This window comes from Sardina pilchardus, chromosome 22 (assembly GCF_963854185.1).
Source record: "Sardina pilchardus chromosome 22, fSarPil1.1, whole genome shotgun sequence".
Taxonomy (NCBI): Eukaryota; Metazoa; Chordata; class Actinopteri; order Clupeiformes; family Clupeidae; genus Sardina; species Sardina pilchardus.
In genome coordinates, this window is record NC_085015.1 from 19,975,648 (window position 1) to 19,985,726 (window position 10,079).

At 41.7% G+C, this 10,079-nt stretch overlaps 1 long non-coding RNA gene across 1 annotated transcript; it reads right to left on the reverse strand.

Moving 5' to 3' along the window:
• Positions 1-1,000: 1,000 nt before the first annotated feature.
• On the reverse strand, positions 1,001-5,090 carry LOC134070579 (uncharacterized). Its single transcript, XR_009936940.1, has 5 exons — positions 4,510-5,090; positions 3,201-3,292; positions 2,732-2,975; positions 2,404-2,511; positions 1,001-1,136 (listed from the first exon to the last, which is right to left on the reverse strand). It is a non-coding gene; the product is annotated as an uncharacterized LOC134070579 (long non-coding RNA).
• Between the last annotated feature and the right edge of the window lie 4,989 nt (positions 5,091-10,079).

A 10,079-nucleotide genomic window follows, 5' to 3' on the forward strand; every position in this document is an offset into this window, starting at 1 on the left:
AAAGAACCGGTTCCAGACTTGGCACTGGCTCCGAACCAGCACCAGAACAGTGTCGGTGGAAAAGGGGTAAAAGACACCTTTCATCGTACCAAATGCCTTCACCGCCTCTCTCGATGGCTGCTTCTCCAGGTGGAGCAGTTGGGCTTTAAACTTTCTCTTTCCCTGCTTCGCCACCAGGAGCAGGGGGTAGTACCCTACTGCTTTCAATTTATGTAACTGTAAGAATACAAGAACAATACATAACATCTTTTTTGTTTTCATATATGAACAATTAACTTGAAAATAAGTAAAATGCTTACATCAGTGACGGCACTATCCAGTGCCTTTATGGCGTTTACCTTGGTTGGAGGGTTCTCTTGAATTTTTTTCAGTTTTTTTTTTATCTTGATTGCCTTGTACGGCTGCTCCCCTCCACAAAGGTGGCACTTCCTTCTTGCCACGCCAATTATGGCGTGGCAGGAAATGCACAACTTCTTTGTGGATCCAGGCATCTTTATGTAGGACACAGTTGGGACAGAGATGGGGTGAGCCCCCCCAGCAAAATCACGTTGAAAAGTCGTTGAAAAGACGTCTTGTCAAGTCGTCGAAACAACGGCCCAGTTTGGTTTAAAAGTGAAAGGTTAGATGACGTCTTTTCATGGTCGTTGAAAAGACGTCTATGGAAAGACGCCTTTTCAACGTTTAAATTTGGTTTAAACCACGTCTTGTTTAGGTGCTGCCATGGACCTATTTTCAACCAGAATTTTGCTGTTATATATTAATTTATAAGCCTATATTATCCTATTATAGGCTTTTAAATAATGTGCATTAAGCACTTACTAACTTTACCATTACCCATACTATTGCTGTTAAAATAAGCCTATATTATCCTATTATAGGCTTTTAAAATGTGCATTAAGCATTTTCATTTACCAACTTAACCATCTAGATGATAAATACATAATCTAATAGGCCTACATTACAATAGCAAGCTAGGCGTAAACAAACAGTCAAACAAACGTTATCCATTTCATTGTAATTTTATTTAATTCTTGAAGTCTCCGCCACCGGACCGTCCAGGTGCATCATGTTTAAGATGATCTGCCTCAGCTCTCCCGATGTCACGGTCAGCCTTGTTGCTCCATTTTTCACCGCAGCTGAAATGACAGGAAACATTTTCATTAACAGCGTTTCCCATACATAATCTGTGGCGGGCCGCCACGAAATAATGTTCTATGTTGTACGATTGAAATTATTTTTAAATCATGTTATCAATTGAATCACTTTCATTGAGCTGCGCGCACGCAGCTTTTTCTTTGCCCGAATGAAACCACTGCCTCTGCATGTGCATTTAACAAAACATTAACGATTGTTGAAGGATTGTTGTTGCCACATACGGCGAGCTAAACTGCTATTAATTCTGCTTAACATGCGGCGCAAATGTGTTCAAAACGGCGGCATTCAAGTGAACTTTTGCTAACGTCTCACAACGTAGCCCACATTAGGGAGACTAAACTAAGTTATGCATTCGAGTCGTATCTCTAAGCGTTAGAATAGTGTAACGAAGAGACTCTTGTGTGGTCTCAACCGCTGACCGGCCCGCTGACCGGTGAAGTACCCGATCCAACGCTGCCTCCACAGCAGCTTACGAGGAAAACCCCCTGACTGGGAAGCGACAATCAGTCCTCACTCCTACATCCCCGGCCTTAGCTAGCGTCTCCTAACCCTCTCTGGCTTCACCGCGGGCAGCTCTGAACACGCAGGTGTTATCAATTACAATGTACAATTCCAATTCACATTGATTTCCCCCACACAAGAGTCTCTTCGTTGACACTATTCTAACGCTTGGAGATACAGCTCGAATGCATAACTTAGTTTAGTATCCCTAATGTAGGCTACGTTGTGAGACGTTAGCAGAGTTAACTTGAATGCAGCAGTACGGTGTACATTTTAGGACCGTACAGCAGCCGTTTTGAACACATTTGCGCAGCATGTTAAGCAGAATTAATAGCAGTTTAGCTCGCGCGAGTCTCCTCGTTACGTTTGGATGTCGAATTTAGCATGCTAACAGGTACTTTTCTCTTCCGCTGTCGTGAATGAACAGCTGACAGCGCGGCCGCATTTAGAAGGCGTCACGACGTGATTATTTCTGAGATTCTGATATGTTTTCAAAACTGGAATTTATTGTGCATACGTCATGGTTGAAAACTTATCAGAATCTCAGAAATAATCACGTCTGCAGTCGTCTTAAAACGGCTACATCAAGTCAAACCAGACCGACATAAAAAAACACACCTCCAAAGTGTAGTTTTAGGTTGTTTTGGATAGAAGCGTCTGCTGGTTGACTAAATTACCAAATGCGGGGGGGAAAGGAAAATGTATAGCACACTAAAGCATAGGGAAATATAAATGTATTTCACTCACAGCATTAAGGGCCCTGTTGGTTGTGGTTAGCGGAGGGAGGTCCCAGGAAGAGGCCACGTTCTGTACCCTTCCCATTTCTTCAGCTGATAGGTTTGATTCCACCTCCAGCTTGAAGATGGAGAGCATGAAAGAGATACATAATGGTTAGACAGTGTGTTAAAAGTTTATAGAATCATAATAGTGGGTCCACCAGTTGACTCCTCAGTTTTTCTAAAATCATTATAAAATCAAAGACCCACAGTCTTTTGGGGGCAACACACAAACAACAACAAAACAAAATAAAAACACAACATAACATCAAACATTAGTATTTTCTATGTAAACATACAAGCCTGATTGTTTCTCTAATGTCCAGGTCTGCACAGTCCTCCAGGTTTACTGTAGCCGTGTCTGGGCTCCCACGAAGCAGTATGGACAACCACATCACAGAGTCCAGACAAGCAGGGTCCTCCATGAAGGAAAGAGTGCCCCACAATTCTCCCAGCCACAATGAACATATCACTGAGAAAGGGAGAAGCTGAGGGGACCAAATGACCAGGCTCTCCTTCAAAGTGGTGTAACAATGGTGCTTGCTGTTTCAAAAAAAAGACAAAAAAGCAAAGTTAGAATAAAACAACTTTGCTTGCTTACAACACTTAGAAATAATAAAATTCAGTACATAGTGAACCGTACACTGTTCAGATTCTTCAAAGTCATCCAGCAGTTACTTTAGCTTAGAATAATGGCTTCAAACACATTTTGAGACAGAACTTGAAATAATAGATGAAAATGGTTTTACGTAAAGTTTTTTTTTTTACCCTGAGTAGCATTCACCATCTGACAGTACTAGCAGTTGCAGTTCTGGAAGTTGATGGTAGATCTTCCAGGGACACACTTAAGAGTTGATGTGCTGAGAATACAAATGAGCAAAGGCTTTAGAAAAAGCAACAGTTACACAGAAAAATGACAGGAATCCCAGACCTCAAAAGCAGCGTCTAGTAAAAACACGCTGGAAGTGTCACTTCTTACATAACCAATTTCCAAAAATAATCATTAAACACAAACCCATCAGAACTTATTGACACAGTCTATAACACAGGAGGAAGAGGGAGACACACACACAGACCAGGAAACCAGGGGACACAAGGGACCACAGTGGATAGTCCAACAAGGGGGTACATAGCTTCGGCGCTACAATACAATCACATAAACACACAACTAGTTTCCCCTACCTTTCACTTTAAAATACCAACATATTGCACAACCTGGGCATCTGAGCCTCGACAATGTTGACCACTCTGTTACTACTCTGTGCCAAATGACAGTCAATAAATAGATAGATATTACTATCATTATTATTCATAATAATAATAATAATAATAACAACAACAACAATAACACTATTAACATGCTGCACAACTGGTCAACAGGTTCTCCACGTCTGGTAATGATGACTGCTTGCTATGAACCATAAACAATAAATGGAGAGTGGGCCTAATAGCGATTCTGGTATTTAAAATAGTCCTGTTGACAACAAGTACAAGTTGTTGCTACCAAAATGCTACAACAAAAATGAAGTGGATAACAGCGCGCTGCTTGTCTACTCTAGTCTAGTGTATCTAGCAGGACGGTGGAGAGAGATCTATGGTTACAAAGGACTCTTCGGGACGGGTAGATCTAGCCGCGAAAAAAATTCAAATTTTCGCGCTACCTTTGTGAACGTTCTAAGCAGGTCCACGAAATCATGCGTGTTGCAATCAGGTTCCTAACTTCCTACGTTACCACAAACGGCCCTAAATTGTGTTGAATAGATCAGACAGAAAATACTTTCCTTTCATAGAGATAACGGGACCTAACAGCAATTACAAACGGGTTTCAAGTCCGACTACATTATCAGCGGTAGAGTGAATTAACACAGAAGAATTTCTCCACTCAAGTAAAACTAGCCCAGGACAGGTTAAGTTAGCATGGTAACATACAGATCCTCGATTACTCCGCTGTCCGCTTTAATCATCTCTGATAGCACTGTTGATGGTGTTCAGAGCATTCGTCTCGTTTTGGCAAAACTGACTCTCGATCAAAATGTTACATTTCTACTTCCTAAATCATAGGCATAAACTCACTTACCTCAGTAGCAGGTTCCATCTTCTTCACGCTGTTCTTCAACGGCTTCAACTGACTGTGTGTTTCAAACAAAGTTCGAAATGGGCTCGGCTACGGCTTCCCGCCTCCGTTCCTCTTGTACATGCGCAGAGTTCACTCCTGTCTCCTTTACGTGAACATTTATGTGATTTTTTTTTTTTATCAGAATTTTAATTACTCATTATTTCAATGACTGATTTTTTTCCATCTGAATTTTTCCTCTGATTTTTTTTTCAGAGGGGAGAAGGCTAAAAACAGAGTTGTCCGTCCATATCAACTGTTGCCATGAGTAAACAAACAAAAGTCACACACGCAGTTAACGGCAGCCAAGATGGCGGCGCCGGGCGCCCGTAGAGTTCGCGGCGGATTTGGGCAATCCCCGGGGGGGAAAGATGGTCGACAGGAACGATAATGTAGTCCTAGGTAGACTATAACTGATAATTTACATCAGGATTTAATTAGTTGATATGTGGTCTGAAAAAGGACGTGCTAAAGACGTCTTTCCTTAGACCAAAATGGGCCGGCCAAAACAAGACCATTATTCTACGTCTAATTTTGATTGAAATCAGGGCCATGACGGACCGACGGGATTTAGCCCAAATATCAACGTTGAAATGACGTCGTGTGCTGGGGGGGAGAGGTTTGAATGGAGAAGGATATATCCTTTCACAGATATACAGGTACACAAGTACAAAGACACAATCACAGAGACGCAACAGTTTCGAAATATAATAAACAGCATGTTTATTATGCAGATCAATTTTGTATAGGCATGGTATTCTTATGTAGCCTGACGAGCCAGACCCACATCAACGAATCATCTTCTTGTTTTCAAGTAGCAGGATGCGTAATCTTCCCTCTCCACACAATAGGATAACGCTAAACGAATCATCTTCTTGTTTTCAAATAACAGGATGCGTTACCGTCGCAACTTCTGGTCGCATGTCAGTCAACATTATGTTAAGCCCACCCACCGACTCTATACATGCTGTGATTGGCCCGCTGGTTTTTCGAGTTCTCAGCTCCCTGGCTCTATGGATCGTGCCTAGACTGCCCCGCCAGCCAAATTAAATTTGCTGCCGCTAGGGGCGTCTAGATTTCTAGGCTAATTCTTATGTGATTTTCAAAAAGAAAATCTGTTTAAAGGCCGTATTTAAAGGTTAATTTTTCAACAAACTTGGGAAATTAGCTTGTTGGTAATACACATTTAAACTGTTATCCGTTGTATTCAATGTTGTTGGTATGACCAAACGCGATATAATACAAAAAAGTAGGTGCTATGTATAGCAGTTCCACTGATTTTCCTTTCCCGCCCACAACATTCCATAACACGTCACGTGGAGGCCTAGTTGTTGCTGGTGATTGCAGGTAAAGTAGAATTTGTTTATTCTATGGCATTACTTCATTTTACATACAACCCGGATTCTATTTCTTGGGATGAATTTGAAATGTTGATCCAATAAAAATGCGACCTTGCATAGCAAAACCAGTCGCTTTGGTAAAATCTACACAATTAAGTTATTGTAGGCTTTGGTTGGCATCTGCAGATGGCATGGTGGATTGTCTTTACAGACATTGGTTATTAAAAGCTTTTTCTTCCAATTTTAAATTATTCCCAGGTCAGATTCTCCAGGGCACTGTGTAAAGTACGGCTCGTACTCGTCCTCTTTGATAGAGGAGAGAGTGAACAAGGTGGTGGACATGCAGCTTGTTCAGGTAAGCCTGATGCTATTAAACAAATGAATTAATTCTATGCAATTTGATAAATAGACTGCATCTTATTGGACTATTCCACTATTAAAACCATGCGCAGGACTTTATTATGTGCCTAAATAGTGTACAGCGTATAATAATGCTTGGAACAGCAACCCTCCGGTTCCTTCACCACCACTAGCATTCTACACTTACAATGCTATGTGATGTTGCAGAGCTCAGAGGTCCCCAACAGCTCTTGGTGTGAGCTTGAGGGACTCAAGCGCAGCGTCAGCTTGCTAAAGAGGCAGGACCTGCATTTGTCCACCCTAATCACAGATCGACATCGCCAGGTAAATACAGTAAAGATGTGGAATTTATGAATTACACCGAGGCTGCACATTTGTGCTTTTTCTGATGGGCCAGACAGTGCAAGCGTCCACAAAGTTTGCCTTTTACTCTTTATTAGATTGGCAAATGGGTGAGAGAAGAGCTGTGCCCTGAGGGAACACGGCATTATTTTGATGTCTGGCACATTGGGAAAAGTATGTATCCATTTTTGGAACCTCAAATCAAGTTTTGCTATTGCATTTCAATTAATACCATTTGTTCTAAACCAGGCCTAGGGAAGGCCTTGGATACAGCCGCGAAAGATAAGCAGTGTGACCAACTGAAGTTGTGGAGGCCAGCTGTAGTTAACCACCTGTATTGGACTGCAGCCTCAACCCCAGATGGCAACCCAGCTGTGATGGAGGCCAAATGGAGAAGTTTGGTCAATCACATTCAGGACATCCACGTACATGACACACCTGCCTTCTCCAGTTGCACTCATCCCCCTCTGGAGGGGGAACAACGCAACAAAGAGTGGTTAGAACCAGGTGCAGTAAACAGTATGTGGCATTATGCATGCTCTAACGACACATCCTTATGTGTGTCTGTCTTCCTGCATAACTATACCTCTGCCTCCCTATCTTGGTCTTTTTAGGCTCAATGGGAGCAGTAAAGCTTGAAAGCATAATCACAAAGGCTTCATTACTGAAGGACGTCAGGCAGCTGTCCCCACAGTACCAGACCTTCTCCCTTGAGGCCTTCCACTCTCTCATCCTGCACTTCGCACCTAAACATACAGGTTTTTCCTACCTGGGCATGTATAGCAGGTCAGTGCTGCGCAGTGAATTAAGTAAGGGATAACGGCTGACGAGATGACCTGTTCGATGGAAATAATGGCCCGCTATCCCGCTCATCTCCCGTTTGTATTCATCACCTGTATATTTGCATTGTAGTTTTATTCCACCGTTGCCACTTGTGTAGTGTTAATATTACAGTGTACAAACGTTACAACGTTTACATCGCTAAACTATCTTGATTGTAGAACTACTTTCTACCACATACCAACTTTCTACTTGCAGGACAAACTGCCGTTACTAGTTCTAAATGGATGGTTGCTACGGCCAAAAGCCAGTCCATTTAAACGCCACAATGAGTTTGGCGAATTAATATTCAAGTGTGATACGGGCAACACATAGGAACTACTTCAAAGGTAGCCTGTTATACGAAGTTAATGGCCAACCCATCAGCCAATCAGAGAAGAGAATCTCATTGTTAAGGGAGATAATAATGCTGTATTTTATCATGCACATACCAGATTTTTGTTTCAAATGTGTTATTCTGTAGGCTTCTCTTAGCGGCATTGCACTACAACCACAATTCAAACCGGGAGACAGCACAAAGAAGAGATGGTACGGAGATGTATTGTGTGAGATATCCATGGTTCAGAAAGGGTGCCTATGTCGTGCGTCCTATCACAGGAAAAGCCTCATACGGTAAGCAGTGTCATGTCGTTTTCACCGGGGTTTGTCTGTCTGTCTGTCTGTCTGTTAGCAAGATAACTCAAAAAGTAATGGATGGATTTCGATGACATTTTCAGGGAAGGTCAGAAATGACCCAAAGAAGATTGTAGTAAGTATTTTATCATTATTATTATGTCTGCAGGTTATGCAGCGTCATTACTCGAGGTCCTTCGGGAGAGCTACACAAACTCGCCAATGGCTCTTCAAGAAATTAGCGCCAATTTGTCAGCCTGTGCGCCTGCCCCCATCGCCAAGACATTCCAGCAAATTCCAAAGGAGGAGGCCGTCAGCCTCTATCTGGCCCAGCAGTCACGCTACAACAAATTTCATTAGAATTTATATTCTTCCCAGACAGGTCTAATCATTAAGTTGTGAGTATTTCTTTTAGTTCACACTTGTTTTAGTTGTAGTAGTTATATTCCTTCTCATCTGCCTTTTTATTTGGTGGTGGTTTTCTGCATGCTACATGTTTTCTTTGTCTTTGTGTGCTGTTTATTGCTTTGGTTGTTGACTTAGTAGTCTGTGTGTCTGGGTCATCTACCTCATGTGGTTTTTGCAAGGGGTTCTGCATGCTGCATTCCTGTCTGTGTGCTGTGGTCTTCTTTTTTCTTGTTTGCATGAAATTGCTTTTGTGTAATTCAATGTGATTTACCAATCATTGTGCCTGGTGGTTCCTTGTCTACTGATCCTTTTCGGATTCCGATTCCATAAATATTCATTGATGGGGTGTAATTCCAAAAACTGATGTTGTATTACTCCTAATCAATAAGAAGTCCGTAGTAAAGACAGTAAGGAATGATAATCCGAAAAGGACCTCTGTGTGCGCTTTTGTCTTGGGTCACTATATGTTTGCTCTATGTGCTTTTGATGTCACTGCATGCATGTACTGTGTGTGTGTGTGTGTGCGTGCGTGCGTGCGTGCGAGAGAGACACATCAACTGACCCTCAGGTAAGACCACATTATTACTATACTATATTATTTCATGCTGATTTGTATGTGCCTTTGAGTGTGTAATCTAAACTAATAAACTTAGTCTAGTCAATAGCCTAGTAGTTTATTGGAAGTGGAGGGGACATTTTTCAAAGGTGTTTTCAACTAATTCGACAAATTAAGATATATATAGTCATACTGTGTGCATCTTTGCGGTGGCAAAGCGCTTCCTTAATGACGTTGCGTGCCAAGACAAGGAAGCTCTCACACGTGGGTGCATACGTAAATTTGCATTCAGTTGATCTGCCACACCTACTCCCACTATGTAACAGAAATAATCATGATCCCCCATCCAAAAAAGTGAAACTTTACCTCGTTGTTAGTCTATATCAAAAGCAGTTATTCACTTTGTGTGCAAGACGCTATTTTTCGCATCTTTTTTATTCCAACCGTGAGTTATTTGGGGGAGAAACGAGAACGCGCACACATACCGGATAACTTACACCTGGTCCGTGTCTGCTCATCCTGGATTGGTCTTTGTGCAACCAATTAAGCCGGTATGCTCTTGTTTTGGATTCAGTGATCGCAGCTCAGTAACTTATTCCGGATATCTTAATTCTGCTTTTATGCAACGGGCCCCCGGATGGCGAAATACTACTGACTTTGTGAGTCGTAGATAAGTGTAGGGCGGCGCATCAAACCAAAACACAACATAACAACATCAACATCAGTTGAGGGCTGCAACTTCACTTTTAAATGAAAATATCTTGGCCGGACTACTGTTGTCAGTGATTTTTAATTAGTATTTGAAATTAGCATGATTTCTAAATGTCTAGTGACATATCAGGGCCATTTTATGATTAATTGAAATACATTTCCTACATACGGTTCCTTTAAATCCTGAACTGAAAAAAAGAGATAATTTTATTGATGTTGTAGATACCAATGGTTTTTTTTTTTTTTTTTTTATCATTTTCATCCAAACGAGGCCACTGAAAGCCATGGTAAGTCTCATCATTACTTTGAAACTGTTGCCTGATGGCTGAAACAAGACAGGAGGGTAGAGGCTTCCTTATATGCTT